Source organism: Nymphaea colorata, chromosome 2 (assembly GCF_008831285.2).
Source record: "Nymphaea colorata isolate Beijing-Zhang1983 chromosome 2, ASM883128v2, whole genome shotgun sequence".
NCBI classification, from domain to species: Eukaryota; Viridiplantae; Streptophyta; class Magnoliopsida; order Nymphaeales; family Nymphaeaceae; genus Nymphaea; species Nymphaea colorata.
The window spans coordinates 10,266,460-10,287,632 of NC_045139.1; the positions used below are offsets into that span (position 1 = coordinate 10,266,460).

At 36.4% G+C, this 21,173-nt stretch overlaps 1 non-coding gene across 1 annotated transcript; it reads left to right on the top strand.

The window, feature by feature from the left end:
• The first annotated feature begins 14,257 nt into the window (after window positions 1-14,257).
• Window positions 14,258-14,359, top strand: LOC116249415 (U6 spliceosomal RNA). The gene has a single exon (XR_004171181.1). It is a non-coding gene; the product is annotated as a U6 spliceosomal RNA (small nuclear RNA).
• The last annotated feature ends 6,814 nt before the right edge of the window (window positions 14,360-21,173 follow it).

Genomic DNA, 21,173 nt, shown 5'->3' on the forward strand with positions numbered 1-21,173 from the left:
TTGAAGAGGTGAAGCATATTCATCATATCCAAGAAGGGAATACGCCTTGGTATCATGACATTAAAATATATATTGAAAGCAAAGAATTTCCAACTGGAATGCTAAAAAATGAACAAAAAGCAATTTAATGTATGTCAGCGAAGTGCTTTATTATTGCAGGAGTGCTATATAGACGTGGATTTAACACTGAATACTTTCGGTGCCTTGATGAAGATGAGGCCAAGGAAGTCATCGAAGAGTCACATTGAGTTGACTGTGGGGGCCATGTTGGTTACCAAACTCTCACCAAACAGATAATTCGAGCAGGATATTATTGACCTACTATGCAAAAGGATTATTACTAGTTTGTCAAAAGATGTAAAGAATGTCAACTGCATGCTCCAATGATCCATACACCAGCTTCTTACTTGCATTCTGTAACATCTCCTTGGCCGTTTGCAATGTGGACATTTGACGTAGTCGGACCCATATCTTCTGCAGCTTCAAATGACCATAAGTATTTTCTTGCTGCAACAGACTATTTTACTAAATGGATAAAAGTCATCACATTCAAAACGGTAGTAGGGCATCACGTGTTGTCCTTCATTCACAAAAATCTTCTTTGCAGATTTGGAGTACCTCATGATATAGTATTTGATAACAAGACTCATTTAAAAAATGAAAAGATGAGACAGTTGTGCAACAAATACCATATCATACATCATCTTTCAGCTCTTTATTATCCCCAAGGTAATGGGCAAGTGAAGGCCACCAACAAGATCCTGATCTGTATCTTGGAGCAGACAGTAGAAATCGAAAGAGACTGGCATGAAAAGATGCATAACGCTCTATGGGCATATCGCACCACTATGAGAACTCTGACAAATGCTACTCCAACAGAGTTAGTCTATAGAATTGAAGTGGTTCTACCATTACATGTACTAAAACCCGCTTTGAAGTTTCACTTCTCTCATAGAGCTTCCCCTAAATCAATATCAGCAAAAAAAAACTAATGCAGCTCGATTTGCTAGATAAAAAGAGGCTAAAAGCAGCTAAGCACAATAAAGCTTATCGTCAGAGGGTGAATAAACAATTTGCCAAGTTAGTTATCGAAAGACAGTTCAAAGCAAATGACTTAGTCCTACGATCTGTGGTATACCTCAGAGACAAGCACGTGGTAAGTGGATACCAAATTGGGAAGACCCATATGTTATTAAGGAAATATTGCCCCGTAATTCATATCGATTGATTGATACTAATGGGGTGGAACTTGCCGATCATATTAATGTTCTTTATCTCAAGAAATTCTACACCTAGTCCTTTTGTATTCACTTTCCAATTAATGACAAATATTTATGTTTCTCACATCCAATCTGCTATTCATTTTGGATTCTTCTCAGTCGAAAAACATAACGATTGCATTGGAGAATTTTTTTTATATTATCGATCAAGACTTGAGAGCAACCCATGCAGGTAAGGGGTTAAACTAGCAATGTAAGGCAACCCATGCAGGTAAGGGGTAAACCTGCAATGCAAGGCAACCCACTCAGGTAAGGGGTCAAACCAGAACTCAATCTTACCCAAACCCACTCATGTAAGGGGTCAAACCTCTAACTCAAATAACTCATTCAGGTAAGGGGTTAAACTTGAGGCATCACTCCAAACATATTTTGTTTGAAAAATTTGGAGTGCTTATCTTTGTCACTAAGTACGGTTAGCACCAGCTTAGTAACAAAGTTGGGCATTTGTTATCACTTCAATTTTTTTTGGAAAAGTCTACATTCTTTTTACCCAAACACAAATTCAAAACTCATCTTTAGACGTGAGATCTAAATCCAAAATCTAACTCTCGAATCGAAATAAGATCTAAAATCCAAGTCTAGATCTAAATTCATTATTTCAAACTCAAAATTCAAAACTGAAATCACGACAACAAAGTTTGAACTTATGAGCGTTGGGCACGCGCACACGGACCTTCCCTTTGGTTATGCTTTGTTTTCATGCCAAAATGTGTTTTTAACCCTTAGTCGCATGCTAGAATGCGTCGGTGAACAATTAAACCTAATTCGGATTTAAAACCAGTCTGGAGTTATTCGAAAAAGAGTCGACCGCCCATTTGAAACAAAAACCAATTTTACACACACTTTAAATAAAAAGGGGGGTTTTGTGCTTTTTTTATGAAAACCGATTTCTATTTATTTATTTACTCATTTTATCTTATTTTATTTCACTTTATTTCATATTATTTAATTTAAAGAAAAATGTAAAAAAAAAAGCACACGCGACAAGATGTCTTGTGCCCGCGCGATATGAAATCATGCGCAAACGCGCCATGCAACGCATGACTGCAAAGATGTAAAGAGTGCGAACACCGAGCAACGAACACAAACCGAACACCGAGCGACTTGTGATTGCATGTGAGACCGCATGTGGCCTAGCCAAGGCCTGCAAACGGCGTAGACCCCATTTCAATGATAAAAACTACCTCCCAAGGGCGGTTTTGGGCCTGTTGGGTGGGCATTAGCCGTGCCCCAACATCACCTGGGTGTACCTTTTTTGGCCTCCCACCCGCATCGAGGCGATCGCGAGTCCGGGTGCACTCCAGATGCGCACCCAAGCTAGTCAAACAAGAGTCGGGTGCTGTCAGCCGCACCCGACTAAAATCGTCTTTTTCAGACTCGCACTCGCCGCATTTGACGCGAGTCAGGTGCGGTCAAAGGAGAGTCAGTCTAATATTGTCCAATTTTTAGGTTTTTCTTTTTTTTTTTAATTTGAACAAAAGCAAAGTCGATTCTGCATCTCCTCTCCCCTTTGCCCGTTTGCTGCAGCCTGTTGCTTTACTCCTTTCCCTTTGCCGTTGTTCCTCTCGTCTGCGATTTTCTCTTCCACCGGCAACTTCGGGCTTCCTCTCCAATCTCTTTCAATCGAACGGCGTCTGTGGCTTCATCTCCGGCCGACAGCATCAGGTTTCCTTCTTTCCCTTTGTTTTCTTACCCTAAAACCCCCTTTCCCTACATGCTTCTCTTTTTTTTGCTGTTGTTCGTGCAATTTTAGGGTTTTTTGTTTTTCGTTGTCTCGTCTGCTTCTCTTTTGTTGTATTTGTACGTTTTCTTTTCCCTTTTCTTATTTGGATTAATTGATTCGATTTCTTGTGTTAGCATTAACGAGTAACAACATTTTGATGAATGATTCTGGTGTATCATCTGAATTTCAAATCTTAGTGGATACCTCTTTAGGCACCAAGCCCTGTGGTCCCATTTGCTGATGGCCTAGGAACACTGCAAATATGCTCAAGTATGTTCTGTTAACCTAACAAATGATCTCTAATGGCTCCATCGTATGCATGTTTGTGTAGGATAGACTACTATACTAATCTAGTAATTTTTGTGTGTTTTAGATTATCTATGGGAGATTATAGGACCTCGGTTTTGCTATTTTGTATGTTCATGTTCATTGAAATGGTAAAATGAAAGCTAAGCAGACAAAGTAAAATGGCTGCAAAAAGGGTACTCTGTCTCATCTACAAAATTTCACTGCTTGCTTGTGTTGAGCAGTGCTGAAGAAGCCTTCATTTGTATATAGCTGTGAACAGCCTTTCACATGAAAGTCTTGGAAATGGGTTGTTAGAAGACTTGACCTGTTATATAATTAAGTTCTTAAAAAAATTATCAAATTAAAAATCCTGTGGGCTTTAAAAAGGGTGCTATTGTGGTGCAAGGTGACTAGAACACCCCTGATTTGTAAAAATGGTGCAACCGGGCCGCTCTAAATAATACCTATTTTGCCTATCAAGTGTGGTTGTGGTATGTGACGACAACTTTGAGAAGTTTATGGATGGAGACTAAGAACTAAAAGATTTGCCATAAGCACTTGTCCAAGTTCAATTATAGGGTTCTTGGGTGGTTTGAATGGTTATGGTGTGTTTCTCTGCTAATGCAAAAAGCAAAGATAATACTTGCATTTCTTTTTCCTAGTTGTAGAAGTAGGGGCATCTCTATGGAGCTAGATCTCGGAGTTCAATGGATGATTAATTTAACTGAAATATTAGGGTAGACCATATCATTCTTTTCAGAAATCGTCATAGTAGCAAGTACAATCCTCAAAATAGGCATCTAGCCAAGGGTCCAGAGATGGGTCTAATAGTGGTAGAAGGCTTCCATCCATGTTAAGTGTTTCTGTGATATTTGTGCTTCATTATGTCGATGCATCACTATTCTTTGTGTTTATTGGGGATAATCTTGTTGAAAGGGATCTGAGGGGGGATGTTTTGTACAAATAAGTGGGCTGGCACTAATTTGGAATTTATGTTTGAAAGATCATGTGATCGTATATTAATCTTATATCTCTCCCCATTTCTTGGATTGAACTTGATACACTTATTTATAGGCATTCATTGCTAGATGTGAACTTCCATTTCACGTCTGAAATCTGACTAAAAGTGATTCAGTGAACTATGCAAACTATCTATTCTTAAATTTGTTATATTTGAACTTTTCTATTTTGAACTTTGAAGGTAAAACCATAAAAGATGGCAAATAGAACGAAAGGAAAAGAAGTTGTTTCAGATTCTCCTGCAATAGGTTCTTCATCTAATGTGAATGTGGATGAAGGTGATGTTTCAAAGTTTTCTACAATACCTAGTGAAGCATTTGCATATGAAGAACTAATGATTGATAATGATATCATGATTAGCAAATTTTAATTTTGATCTTGTAATTTAATAATTTTGTGGTATATAGACAATTTTTTATCATATATATTATATACATATTATTATTATTATTATAAATTAATAATAATAATAATAAAATACTCTCACCGCACCGCCGCACCTAAATTTTTTGAGATGTACCGTGCCCGCACCCACACCGGCACCCGCTCCCCTCACTCAGGTGACATAGCCCTGCCCACACCCCCAAAGAGTATTTGCAGGGCTAATGGCAAATCCCACTTAGTCAAAACCTATTAAAAAAATAAAAATAATTCAAAATTACTTAGAATTTGCATCAAAATGTTATGAAATTAAAAAAAATTCAAATTTTGAGTTTTGGTTCCAAAACTCTCTATAAATATCCCCACAATCATCTCTCTTGGGCATGAGCCAGACTTTGGGGAACCTATAGTGCATTCTCACATGAAGACTTAGAGTTTTCTCTTAGCTCTCTTTCTCCATTTCTCTCATCTTCTTTCCTTCCCATTCCTCTTCTCTTTGAACCTTGGGAGCAAACTTCTCCAAATTCCAATTCTTCAAGAGAGCACAAGGAGATTTCTTGGAGCAATATCTTCTTCATTTTGGAGTTTCACTCAAGGCGAATCTAGGATCATCCAAAGAAAGGGTATTCATTTTCCTAAAATTATTCTTGTTTGAGGTATGTAACCAACATCTGAATCCTTTTTTTTTTCCTACTCTTTCTCTTCTTCACCTCCCCATCGCCATATAAGATAACACTCAAACATTCACTTTGGAGTTAAGAGCTATTCTTGACTACACTGGGAGCATAAGAAGTTGGAATGATATTTCATTTTATGATTGAAACATGTTCTTTCTTTTCTTGAATGTTGCTTTATTTTGGTTTCGTTACTTGCTCTCTTGTTCATCTCCCCATGGCCATATAAGATAGCACTCAAATCTCATTTTTGGAGTCAAGAAACTATTCTTGAGTACACCGAGAATATGAGAAGACAAGATGATATTTTAATTTATGTTTGGAACATGTTCTCTCTTTCCTAGAATGTTGCTTTGTTTTGGATTATTATCCATGCATAGTTGATTGATTTTTTCATTCATATATGAATGAACATGAGAATGAGTGCTTGGGTTGAGATTCTTCTCTATTATTATGTTGATGTTTGAGGTTGAGATTTGTCCAACCTGGGAAAACCCTCACGAATATGTACATGTTAATATATATTTTCATATCATTCTTACATTTAGTTTTCTTCTTAATCACCTAATTAGGAACCCTAATGAGTGTCTTATTATGTTGCTTGATTTTCTTCCATATCCAACGATAGAAGAAACATATTCCTTTATAACAAATGAAATAATTATGTTTTATGTTCACATATAAAAATGTTTGAAGTTGTGCACTTCAAAAGAATTTCAAAAGCAAAAACCCTCTCTAAAGAGGCTTTGGAGGCCTAGCTTAGGCTCTTGCATGAGCCTAAGTTCCTCTTCGGCCTACATAAAAATTGAAGTCAAATATTTTAAGTTATTTCTTGATTTTTAAATTTCATGAAGACACATACGTATACATGTTATATACGTATATGTGCACATGATGGTGTTCTTCATCATTCTCTCTCTAGGTTTCCATATTTTATTTTACAAATTTACATATACACATGAATGCATATATATATGTGTTCTATTTTCTCTCTCTAGAATCTTTTATTTCTATTTTCAAGTTAAATGTCATCTCCTAAAAATTTCTTATATATATATATATATATATATATATATATATATATATATGTATGTATGTATATATATATTCTTTATTTCTTTTCCTCTAAAATCTCTCTTTTTCTTCAAATCAATATCATTTTTTATAAACTTTCATATATCTGTACACGTATATGGGCATCTCTATCTCTTTTATGAACTTCTTTTTCCTCTCTATTTAAGTTAATACTTCATTTTCAAAAGCTTTCACAGACATATATATATATATATACGTACATACATACATATAGAGATACATATCTCCCCATCTTTTAAAACCTTTCGTTTAGTGATCTTTGATTTTTTTTTCACTCTTTCTTTCGATGGAAGTATTTCATCTTTTCTATTATTTTGGATATTTTTCTCCAAAAGATCTAAGGTTTTAATTGTCGACTTTATTAAGACCAAAAAATCAAGTAATGACTCAATATTAGAATCATGCTTGATAGTGTACAATCTCATTCTATTTTCAAAAACTTTTCTCTTTTCATAACAGTATTTATAACAATCTTATAAATAAAAAAAAGAAATTTAGATGTATGTAATGATAAGAATGTTTCTAGATGAATGTTGTCGTATGAATGAATTATTCTCTTCTAATAATGTAGGATCAATGCATTCACACTCACTTAACATCACTTATGATCACAAGCACCTCTCCAAAAGAGCTTAAGCAAGATAAGACGGAGCTCTAACTAAATAGTAACTGAATTAGAGCAAAGTCTCAAACCTACTTAACTTCTTAAGAGAACACTAAAGTGATTTCAAAAAGAGATCTTCAATGTTTTTTAAATGATATTTGTAAAAATCTTCCAATTCAGGATTTTACTCAAAATCAAAGCAAATGACTCATCAAAAAACATTGTCAATAATTTGAAATATAAAGTCTTCAATATTTTCTCAAACACCTGACCACATTCAGAATGAAAATGATGTATAAGCCAAAACGAAATGCATCAAAGATAAGCATAACCCTTGGATTGATTACCCCCGATAAAGGCGCGGGGAACGGTTGATCATCGTACCGACGGGCCAGTCCCTTTCTCTCTCATTTTCAAAATAAAATCTCATTTTTCTAAAGCACTCCAAAACAAAAAATTTGTTGAGGATGCGAACAACCATTAATGATGTGTTCTAGCTGAAACAATAGTACATATGAATTTCTCTTTCACACCATACTATGCATACCTAGCTCACACTTGTGATCATCAAGCATTTCAATATCCAACTGAGCATGCTTTAACTGCAATAAAGATAAGTTGTTAGCTAAAGCAAGAATACAACCCAAATGACTTTCTATCATGAAGTTGGCAACCTAGTGATGTACAAAACTTTGACCATCATGTAATCCACTAAGAAATTATAGTAGCCAGTGGAAGACTTTGACCAATCCGTCCATATGCACTTTGTAGGCTGTGCATTTACACAAACTTGTATGGGAAGAAAATCTGGCATATTTTGTTTCCCTTGATTAGAGCTTGATTTTCTTTATTTTCTAGACTAATTCACTTTACATGTGTTTTGCATTTGAGAAATTAGTGTGGGATACATTAACATGTCGACATATCACACAAATAAAATGAGACAAAGTCTATAAAAGATGATATGAAGCTTCGTACACCTGCTGCAAACGAGCAAGCGCTGGCCGATTGCAATTGGCTTGTTGCAATCCCGATGCTGTCACATACACGGTGCTAATAGATTCACTTGGTAAAACTGATCAGATATTATAAGCTGCAGATGTGCTGCTAGAGATGATTGATTTAGGAGTGAAGCCGACATTACACTATATTTAATGCATTGCTTTGTGGGTATGCAAAGGCCGGGATGCATGAGGAAGCTAAGAGAACTTTCGAGCGGATGGTGAGCTATGGAATAAAGCCTGATTCATTAGCCTATTCAGTCGTGTTGGATGTAATATTGAGGTCCAATGATACTGCAAAAGCTTTGATTATGTATCAGCGAATGCTTAGAGATGGTTTCAGGCCAGACATATACATTCATGATACAGATGTTTGCCAAAGAAAACAAACATAGAGATGTGGAGAGAATGATCCAGCATTTCATGGAAATTCATAGTATTGATCCAAATGAAATCTGTACCATTCTTGTTAATACACAATGCTATGATCGCACCTTTGAATTCTTGAAGATTGCTGTAAGACGGGGCACGGAGCCTGGTCAGAATAACTTGTTATCTATCTTGAATTCACATCTTTCATTGAACAGACACACGGATGGAGAAGAACTCATTAATTTTCTAAAAGAGAAAGCACCAGCCACTTACTCTTTAGTGCGTGAGGCATTGATCCTTGTGCACAGTAAATCTCATTGTTTGGAAGCTGCTATGGAAGAGTATTATCAACTTCGTGGCATTGGTGATGTTAGCGTTGCTGTTTATGAATGTCTGATCATATACCCATGCAAAAGAAACCATATAAACTTTACCAAAAATAACACTCTCAACTTTAATATGTTAATGCTAGTCAATTTCACATACAACCAGGATAGCTAAAGCCTAGAGCCAATCGCAAGCAAACACACGGAAAATTTGGCAGTTCAAAATTTCAGCTGCTAAGGGCATGAACCAAATTCCCAGAAAACCTCAGATACCAATTCCGACAAAACCACAGAGCACACAGCCAACATAATACAATTTCCTCAATTAAATGCAATTAAGACAAGCACCAATTTTTCAAATGCCTTCTTGACCACCTCCACCAAGTCTACCCGACATCATAAACTTTTAGCTGGGTTCTTCAGTGGAAAACAAGTTTTCATCAAATCCAAACTGCCAAACATCATATGTTAATTCTGGCTTTCTTTTATCATCTAATAAATGATGCAGACACTAGCAAAATTTTTTGGAGGGCAGTGGATAAGGTTGTGGTTGAAAGAGATAAAGAGAAAGAGGAAGGAAGAAACTAGACTCCGAAAAGCAGAGGTGCATGCGGCTATATCAGTTGGAGGTGTGGCGGCAATACTTGCAGCAGTTGCGGCAGAAAACATCAGAAAGAGTAACTGTGATCAGCGTCAACAGAAACGGCAGGGCAAAGATGATGAGGAAGAGACCAACAATGCCAGAGATGCAGTTCTGGCCTCTGCTGCTGCTCTTGTCGCAGCTCAGTGCATGGAAGTGTTTCAGACCATGGGTGCCAAAAAAGACCAACTGGGATCAGCAATAGGATCTGCATTAACAGCTAAAGATGTTGGCAACATCATTACTCTCACTGCAGCAGCTGCTACATGTAATGAAAATCAAAAGCATTTCACGTTTTGCAGGACACTAACACTCAAACAGGCAATTAACATGATCAAATCAGACAAAGGGAGGATAGTTCCCATTCCTAAAATGAGGCACTCCATTACCATCTCAATGGCATCAAACATATAATACATAAAAGTATGCACCCTTCACACAACAACAAGGAAAACATGGAAAAAAATTTCACATCCGTACATGGAGAAGACAAGAAAGTGTGAAGAACAATAGAGTGTATAGCTTTTAAGGGAAAAAGATAGAGGACCTTAGCATTAAGACAATGGACTGTCTAGAAAATCAAAGTTTAACATTCAGACAATGATTGCCTACCAGGATGAATTCCACAGATGAATTTGCAGAAGCAACCAAAATGAAACCTGCCGCTGAAGCAAGATAATAGAGAAAGCTAAGCCTCAAACGATTCAAATGCTTCTCAAGGATTCATGAACAATAAAAACAAACTAAGAACTATTGAAGCATAGAGAAGGGGCTTGAATGGGTGAACACCACGGAGAGCCTCAAAGATGTGATAAAGAGGCATTACCCGAAGATTACAGAAACATGGCTGAACGACTCTAGTGCAAGGTTTTAGACCATTCAGGTCCCCCTGTTGTGAAGGTGGAGAAGGATCTGTGATGGATAAAACGAGAGAAAGATGGATGTAGACAAACCTTAGCACTCACACCATCCGTGAATCCCTGGAGACGCTTGGAAGTTTTTGGCTGCCGTGCAGGTTTCAGGCCAGTTGCCCATTTTTTCTCTTGTTTGAAACCTAAAAAATCATTGTTTGGTGTTGGGTAGTGTAGGGAAGACGTGTTTGAGGAAGAAACGAGAGAGAGACAGGCAAACAACCAATAATATCCAATAACGTACCAATAACATACATGAAACACCAATAGAAAGAATTTTTTTTTAGAAACAAAGGGGAATGGGCGGGAACCTTCTTCATCTCCATTTTTACATTTTTTTAACATATGCTTGATTTCTTAATATTTTTCAAATTATTTTTTATAATCAAAATACATTTTAAATTAGGAACAGTTGGGCCCATTTCAACGTACATGATGATCTCTTATTGAGAATTATCAAATCAGATGACCCATATTATTTCTCATTTTAAAAAAACATTATTTATTATTTTTTCTCATTTAATTGAGTTAATTAAAATAATTTGTGTTACATCAAAGAGTGTTCAATGATATATCAGATAATTTATTAGTCCTCTTAGCTTTATCAAAATAGGTGTTTTTTTACACAAAATTGTCTGTTTAATCTAATGATATATCATATAATTTATTAAATCGAACAATTTGTTGTTTTCCTACTAGTTAAATGTTTTTGTTTTCAAATTTGTGAATTATGTGTTATATATCAAATAATTAAGACATTTGGATAAATTTTATGATTATACAAAATAATTTACTTTATTGATTAAATACGTAATTGATAAATTTGATAAATAAAACTTTTTTATGAGTTCAGTAGTTTTTTCATATTAAATATATTTATTTGATATTATGCACAGTGAAGATGCTTTCAACTTAAAATGAATATCATAATGCATTTAAGATTTTCTATTTATTATAAAATATTTTTTTTAAGTTGGTTTTAAAAAAAGTATATTTTTTGCTATCAACTTTTTTTTTTAATTTTCATAAGAAACATTGATTAACATATCACATTTACAAGCTCAAATTGCACAAACATAATTATACTAATTAAAGTGCATTGTTTGGTACTTTTGTTCAAGAAGTAACTTGTTTGGTTTCTTTCAAATTCTGACTTTATGAGTCTCGAAAATTCGAAATTGGTCCACTGCTAGATAACTAAAAAAAGCACCATAAGCTTATGCTAGAGTCACCAAACCATGGCTTTGCGATAATTGTCACTAATGCTTTGTGGCAAGGTATTTTTAGGGGTAGTCTTTTAAACAAATTTGTCATCAGACAATATTTGGTGGCCGACTGATTTCAATTCCTCGAGGTCTCTCATACATCAATGCCAATAATTTTTTTGAAACCTGCCATTTTTCAAATATATAATATAGCTATTTTTGAAACCAATTTGACATAACGGCCCATTAAAAAATTTATAGCTCTAAAAGTGTCTTTTTCATATTTTTAAAAATGTCCATTTTGTTGAATTTCTTGATTGAAGTTTTCTTTATTATTTCTAATTAAATAAATAAATTATTTAAGATATCCTGCTTAGTTGATGCCTTAACTATAATAGTTTGCTTGATTACAAAAAAATGTTTAATTAAATACAATATTAATTAATTAATTAGTTTTATATGATATAGTTTTAAATATTTTAAGTTAAATGGTGTATATGATAACTATAGGGTAATAGGGCTATTGTTATATGCAACTCCATGGACATCATTAGCTCTTAGTTAGATTATACCTTCATATAAAATTAATGTTCTTCTTGTGTCATGATGTTAAGTTAGTGTCTTTGACTAAACCTTTTGCCTAAACATCATATCATTGTCATATGTCGCAACTTCAAAAACTACGTCACCAACTCAAGCTCTCACGGTTCGGATTCGGATATTAGGCGATTTGGATTTCAGCTCTCGATGTTCGAATTCAAATATCGAGTTATAATTCAGATTCAAATATCAACGCATGGTTCGGATTCAGATATTAGGTTATAGTTCAGATTTGGATGTCAGGATATAGTTCAAATTCAGATATACTTGTTGAGAGAGTTAGTATCCGATCATATATTTATTTAAAACCGAATCCGAATCCGCATCCAATTGGATGTTATTTCTTAAATCTGAATCTGATTTTTTTAATTGGATGTTAAATTGCTTACCATATTCGATTTTTTAAAAGCAATTCGAGCAAATATGCCGCAGGTTGTAATCATAAAGGGGCTGTTTGATGGCAGGAAATTTAGAAATGGAAAAAAATTTCCAGAAAAAAATTTCTGGAAATGATGAATAGGAAATAAAATTCCAATGTCCAAACCCACCTTCTGTTTGTTACACAGGAATTATTTTTCTGAAAAAAATTTTCTTTGTTTGATGAAAAAAAATTGGAAAAGAAGGAAGAGGAAGACGACGACGGTTCTGTGCCTGAGGAGAGGCAGAGGACGACTGTGTGCCTGAGGAGAGAAAGATGACGACTGTGTGCCGGAGGAGAGGTGCTGGGTGAGGACGATGCCCTTTCCTTCTTTCTTCCTCTTTTCCCTTTCTTCCCTTTCCCCTTCTTTCTTCCTCTTTCCCCTTTCTTCCCTTTTCCCTTCTTTCTTCCTCTTTCCCCTTTCTTCCCTTCTTCCTCTTTCCCTTTTCTTCCCTTTCCCCTTCTTTCTTCCTCTTTCCCCTTTCTTCCTCTTTCCGCGATGGCCTTCTCCTCTTCCGTTACCTCTGTGTTGGGCCCTGGCGGCGACGACGACTCGCTGCCGGAGAGGGAGAGGTTGGAGAAGGCGGTGGTGGGGGAGAGAAGGAGCTGCTGAGATAGAGGGGAAGGGTGGGGCGGCCGGAGCGCCGCGATGCTGAGCTTGATATCGAGCTTCCTTAAGCCCTGCCGCCTCTCGTGGAGCTTGAAGGCCGGCCGTCGGGGGCCGACATCACCGGGCGCCGCCGCCGAAACTTGAAGAAGGGGAGAGCGAGAGAGCAGCTGGAGAGAGCGAGAGGAAGAGGAGGCTGCGGGGAGCGGGCGAGAGAAAGACACGGGCGAGAGGAAGCGAGAGTGCCCTAACGGGCAAAAAAATTTTTCTGGAAAAAAATTTCCACCCCTCCGGGTGGAAATTTTTTTCTAGAAAAAATTTTCGAAATCGACCGTAACGGTCGATTTTTTTTTTCCGCGTTTGATAAACCGGAAAAATTTTTAAGATTTGATTTTTTTTTTCTGTTGCTACAGTATATTTTCGGCGTATCAAACGCCCCCAAAGTGAATTTTCCCGACATTGATTGCATGCCTTCCAAAGTCATTACCTAGGAGAAGGGCAGGTGGTGGCTGAGAACTTCCTTTCCTGACATTTATGAAAAGTTGGCAAAGGCGATGTTCGACTACTTACCCACCGCCCACTGCCATTTGTGATATTTATTTAGATCATGTAATAGTGCCTCTTCGTTAATGTGCATGTTTGGTGTAAGTAATTCATTTAACACTGCTTTCACTTACATTTTTTATTTCTGTAGTAGTCGCATCATTGAAAACTTCATTCATGCTTCTTCTTTCTTTAATGTTGCTTTTTTGCGATACTAAGAGGTCAATATATTGCCCTCACTGGAGGTACATATTAATTGTTTATTCACTTTACTGACAATTCAATGCTCCAATTGAGTTATTGCCATCTTGGACAAAATAATTTATGTAATATATTGTCCTCAAAATTCAAGGTCCAATTGGTTAGTGGTACCTTAGCTTCAGTTATTTTAGAATAAGAAAAATAAGTAAACATGATAACAGGATAGTGATAATATGTTAGTCCTTGTCCCGAGTGATGCCTAATTGGGATTAAAAGGTTCATTATAATGGATAAACAGCCAACAGACAATATGCCATTTTGAGAGAGAGGAACATGTCTAAGGACTAGTATTAAATATTCAGATTAAGGCTTTTCAAATGTATCTAATAGAATTGGAACGATACGGAGAAGATTAGCATGGCCCTTGTGCAAGGATGACATGCACAAATTAAAGAATGGTCCAAATTTTTGTTCATTATTTTGAATAAAAGGTGAGGTCCAAACTCCTAGCAGCCTCGCATCACAAATGGCATATATATCAGGGAATAGTGGTGAATATTCTAGCTATCACAATCTCGACGTAAGGGAGGGGAGGTTGGGCAGATGGCTGAGATACTAATTACTGGCTTTTTTTATTATATGTGCATGAATGATTTGATGAGATAGAGATCATGCACAAGTCTTCTCTTCTACGGAGTATGAGGCGACCCTAATTACGAAGCTGAATGAAGAGGCAAAATCTCTTTGTTCCTTATTTATTTTGGTTAATTTGCTTTTCCAAAGCAAATGCACTTTTGAACTGGGCAATTGCAGGACATTAAAGGCCCGCGAATAAGCTCTTTGCCAGAAAACTTGAGGTGTTTAAACCATCATGAACATAATGGAAAGCTGTTTTAGTCATAAAATAAAATGAAAGGCTTGGGTCAACTTATTAAAGTTTCATGTAAAAGCAAAGTTTGGAGTTCAATGTCCAGAGAATGCATCCTTGCATAAAGGTTGAAGTGACACAGAGGCTTTTCTCGATCATATTCAAGCCCCAGTGAAATGAAAAACAAGTTGCTTTTAGCCAAATAGCTGGCCTGGAAAGAAACAAATTGGCAAGCCTTAGAACATGGATAATACAGTACCTCTAACTAAGTTGAGCCTTTGCTTTCTTTCATGTAGATATGAGGTAAAACACATTTTAGCTGAACACAAGGTTAACAAGCTATCAGCTGGAAAAGATACAAAGGCCCTCCTATTGTCCTTGCTTCCAGGGTCCTGGAGCTGTGTTGGGACTTGGGTGGGATATAGTATGTCCATCAAATAAAGTATCATGCTCCTGCTTCCACCATTTATGATATGGGGGAGTATCACCCATAGGATGGAAGAGGCAAGGTGCCTCCTACACTCCTGTTTGCTCGACCAACTATGCTCTGCCGTTTGAGGCAAGCGAAAACATTAAAAAAAAATTCTGCTATATATTCCTTTAATCTCCATCTAAGATCAAGATCTTCCGAAAACATGACAAATTACTTGCAAACTCATCTAGAATTGAGGCTTGGTGAAAGGGAACATTGCCAATCTTCAATATCAGGTTTGTTAAGAGGTTGGATGCTCCATTCATGAAACCACTACGCTACTAATGAGGGGTCTGGATGGTAACGGAACTCCCACTTTCTAATGCCTATAATTACCACGAAGCTGAAGCAGCTAATAAGCAGCACAAGCAGCCCACAGTTCCATAAACTTGAAAATCATGCTTTGCTAATGCATGGATTCAGCCATATGTGTAACAATAAGAACAAAATTCATTCACTTGCAATAGACCAAGTGCATTGTGTCATCCTTTTGAGTAATATATTTGCAAATGCCAGGTGTTTTCTTCTTTTATCAAAACCATTTCGGACACAGGTCGTACATTGCTTCGTCTTATCTTCAAGCATTTGTCATTAGTTCTTGTTTACTGTTATCGCTTCCAAACCAAACATGTCTTTTGTGATGCATTTTCAGATTCCTTTTGTGCTTTCTTCTTCATCTTGTTCTTCACTCTAGGCAGGACATGCTTGGTGATTGTTACTTTATAAGACAGTGCATAGTGCATCTAGGAATGTCCAACAAGAGAGCTAGAGCTCAATTTGTTTAAGCTTGTGTCACTTGGTTCATACAATTTTTTTTTACTTTAAATTAAAGTTGAAAACTACAAGAGGTGTGTTAAAATTGTCAAAAATTATTGACATGTCCCTAAATATTAACAAACAAGGAAGACATGAGCAGGCTCAATTTTAAACATGCCGAGCTCATCAAGCTCGAACTGGACTCATTTATTAAATGAGTCGAGCTTACACGTACGAGTTTGATTCAAGCCTAAGTTCGCTTGACTCATTTAACCCATAATTGTATGGATCTATCACGTAACCTGACCATTTGGCGATCCAGGTGCATCCCCCTTGGGGACGCCAAGGCTGCACGTGACTTTCAGCATTTTTGTTTCTGAAAGCATCCTGTCCAAGATATAGACGAGTCCAGCTGCACAAGTAGGTGGGAAATGGAAAAGTCAAAGCACATATATAGATGATCATGGACCGGGTCCACTGGGATTCCATAATTCCCATTAATTTGTCGATTCATCCCACCAAGATTCACCGTTTTCATTTCAATATCCAACAGCTCGGGCCCGGGCCTTGAAGATATCCTGTACTACACGAAGCCATGATCAAGCTCCATTCAACTCCAAGAAACTCAACTATATATTTTCATAACCTCTCTATGCGTTTACTCGCAGAAAGTGTGGTTAGATGCGTTGCTCTGGGCTGCATCAATGGCACATGAGTCCAAACTTGAAGATCAAAGAGCGCGAGCTTTGATAGCTATGTCACATCTCGTGCAAATCACCATCGTTGACAAAGGATTTGATTCAGAGTATTCCACGGTAAAAAAATACCAGCATTAATTTAGTAATGAATGATCTGAGTGTGGCGCATTTATGTTCGTGTTGACCGGATGTATGCAATACGAAGGCTCACATTAAACAACTTAGATTGTATATTGCAAAAAGCTGGCACAGATGTTTCTTTGCACAAATACCGTAATGTGGAAACGTTGAGAAGTGTTGATCTTGAGATTAAGGGTGTATGTCCTTTGTTCGAGTCTTAGAGGATGGTATTGAGAAATGTTGATCTTGAGATTAAGGGTGTCATGGTGGAGGCCAAGTGAACAGGTTCAAGGCAACATTAGAGTTTTGTTTTCAAATCCCACTCTTGAGATTAAGGGTGCCATGGTGGAGGCCAAGTGAACAGGTTCAAGGCAACATTAGAGTTTTCAAATCCCACTTGACCTCGAGTTTTATTTGTCTGTGTCCCGAAATCAATTCTTGTGTCCCTCTATGCATGGAATAGCACCCAAGGCTTGAGGTATTGAGTGGAGATTGGCTTCACAAAGGCGTTCTTTGTTAACCATTGGCTTAATAAATACAAACATTTGAACGAACAAGATGGATTTACATACAACATACACACACATGTTACTGTGCAGCATCTGCACGAATTGAAGCAACGAGACATTAACTTGCTTGATTGATAAATGTGAAAAGGGAACATAAAAGAAAATTAACATGTATAAGGAAATGGTAAACAGGATAAATCAAGACCAAAAGTTATATATATATCCATTAACACTTTCCACATTCTCTTTAAAAGTGATAGCAATTGCTATCCACCAGAATTCAAATCGATAAAAGCATATGGCGCCATCACTCTTATGGGATGATGTAGAAACCGTTGAATGGGAGAGGTAGATATGTCAACCTAATCTCAAGGTCAACTCCCACATGAAAGCAGCCGTAGGAATTATTAAATCCATCGAACAGACTCACAAAAATTACCTTACTGCTCTTCAACTTTGTTTTAAAAAAATTTACATAAGAGACATCATCTTCCCCGGCCTAGAGAGCATGAAACTGTCAAGGCCATCCTCTTGGGATTGAGTTGCGTGCAGCACTCAACAAATATACACCAAAAAGGTAGACAAAGGTACTTTTGAAATCTTTTCATAAAGTAGAACACATTTTAGATTTTTTTCTCTTTTTTTTTCACAATTCTTGTTTACCCTTATAAAAAGTTTTTTTTCAGTGTTTTAATGGGGATATTTTCGTCATTGCATACCCCTGTGGGTGAAAAAATCATGAAACAGGGGTGGTGTATAGAACCTGTTTCGCATAATCCCACCCTCAACACTTGTGCTACCGATGGATGCCCTTGAGATTTGAACCAGGGATCTACCAGCCATATGGCTGACCGAATGAGGTGTGCCAAACTCTTCGGAGCAATTTGATTACATATAAAATATTAATGGAGATTAAAAACTCAGTGGACCATGCGTTTCATAACTAATATTGACTGAGAGGATCTCAAGAGAATGATTTATTTTGACTTGTTTTCTTACCACTTTCCTTTAGTGAAAGTGAGCATATTTGCCTAGATTACTACATGCTGGGACTTGTGGAATACAAATATGGCAACCTAAATGTTTTTCCCTTTCATTTGACAAGAACAGGATGACTTGCAGGAGGGAGTTAGAAATTTTTTGTTAAGAAAGTAAACTAGTTTCAAAATTTTGCCAGAGACAATATATATATATATATATATATTGAAACCGGCCTGTCCCCCTTGACTTAGCCCTTGGTTTTAGGTTCCTAAATAGGTTCCCCATGCCTTCTTAGTGATGACATTCGACCGTTGTCCAAGCTGGTCCGGCTTTCTCTATAGATATCTTGTCAATCAATCCTCCAAAGAAAATGGGTCCATCGCGTTTAATTTCTCTCTCCCTTCACAGGGGCTACCTCAACTCATACAAGCACATAAAACAATATGAAACTATTGAGAGTTTGGTTGATTGTAAGGTTGTATTTGATTACCGTCGAGAGAAGATCCACGATGATGTGAGATCACAGCGGAGGGGATCTCTGGTACGCCATTTTGAAGTCTGACTGCCTCCCGCCTCCCGATGAGACCTCAATTCCAGGTTTTTTGACAACATAGTGTAGATTTGAGATCCATGATGATCGGAGTTCATGTTGAAATCTACAGTCAGTTGAAATTGTGGATTTCTGCTATGTTGATTGTAGATTTCTGTTGTAAAGTATTTTTTATCAGGAACCACTTTTTTTCCTTTAGTTTTTCCAAAGCCGGTCCTCTTTCTTTTTTTGAATCCTTCATTCTATGCAGTATCCGATCGGTAAAAATTCTACTTCGTTTCACAGTTTACCTATTAACAGATAACGAGCTAATTCAGTTCCTCGTCAATGGGAGTTATTTTCATAAAAATAGCCATATATTCGAGCTCTTAATTTGTGTCAAGAAATTTAGAAAAGGATACAAATTCACATACATAATCTTTAGGATGTTTCTTAGGTTCTCACCCTCATTCTCTTTCAAAAACGTTCTCTTCCAAAATTGTTCTTAAGAGGTCATTTGGTAGTTGGAACATTTTATGAGTGTTTCATAAATTTTACCTAAAGATTGAAGCAGATTTATAAAATAGTAGAACTGAGTGCCTATGAATCTATCTCAATTTTAAGTCTAATTCATAGATCACTTACAAAGTGTGTTTCATTTGGCACATAACCTTTACGAGTAAACCTGTTGACTTTGCTTTGTAAATTAAGTAATGGAGGCTGAATTCTCTAAACTTTAAAAGACAAATTTAGAAATTAAATAGCTAATTAAGGACCATTACGTACATAGCCACTTTTTGAGTTGAAGTTCAAAACTGGGAGAGTGCATTACATGAGGCTGACCATTAATGTTCGAAAGGAACAAATATTGATTGAAAGTACAGCGATTCCCTTGTTTTTCCAGAATAAATTACTTTCGCACTTAAATTAAGAGAAAATATGGCGATCATGAAAAAAGAAAAAAACAAATTTAAAGGAGCTTGTGATGGTTCATTTGTAGGCTCATAAAAAGCTTATATACACTCAAGGGAAACATTTTTTGTTATTTGAAGAAAATTCATACGTTAAAGATGTAGTCTTATTTGTTAGAAAGTGGTCAAAGATAAAATGTGTTCTTTTTTTCTTTGCTAACCAATTACTTAATCTCTCACTTATAATAGACTCTTCATCATGGCGGTAGAACAAATATGGAAGTTCAGTTGAAGATAGAGTTCAAAATTTTAAATGGATGGAGGAAATGCATCCAACATCTAATTGGGAGGCTCATACGTTAAAAATAAAGAAAGAAAGAAATTCCAAAGACTTGTTTATAGTATTTTCACTTTTGTTGAAAAGTCAGTGCCTAATAGAAATATTAGTGGAAAAGAAATGAAAATTAACCACTATATTCCAGCAGAAAATTAGGTGAACCTAATATCAATGGGGTTGATTTATTTATCGACATATAAAACAGATATTTAGCGTAAATAGGAATGTCTTTTCCTCTCTCTCACTGTCATAAAAGATTATGTGAAGTCTATCTGAAAGGCTCACCAATGGATGATGATGGATGCCGTGAGATCCAAATGAGCTTTATCGGGTAAGGTATAATTATATAATGGTGTTCACAATTTCACTTATAATATAACATATCTTTTTTTTTTTTTGGTTAGGTTGACTTTTAAACTGTGTCAAGTAGACACTACATGAAAAAAAATAGGTTGCAAACTGTGGCAAACTGTGGCAAGTAGGATACTCCACATGAATAAATAGGTTGCAAACTGTGGCAAGTGCGACACTCGACATGAAGAAATAGGTTGCAAACTATGGTAAGTGCAACACTAGATATGAAAAAATAGGTTGTAAACTGTGGCAAGTGCAACAGTAGATATGAAAAAATAGATTGCAAACTGTGGCAAATACGATACTAGAGATGAAGAATGTAACATACATCCACCCAAGCCCCATAACAAGCTCAAGTCTTAAAAGCATAACACCCGCAACTTTTTCCATGTAAATATTAACAAAATTAAAAAAAATACCCATTATCGATTGAAAAAAAAAAAAGAAAATTGTGCGTCACGTCTACCGATATTTTTTTATATATATTGAGCACCGGATTGGGTAAAAATGACATCTAGTCGTAAGATTCTAGGAAGGACTATGTGAACATCAAAAAATTGAAAAAATTGAAAAGAACGACCATTGTCGATCGAGAAAACGGAAAATTATAAGTCACCATCGATATTTTTTTACATATCTTAAGAACCAGATAATTTTCCACTTGGGTGAAAATGTCAGTATCCACATAATAACATGCGCATTATATTCAGTTCAATGTGTTACCAGAAGCAGCATTGCACCGGCTGGGC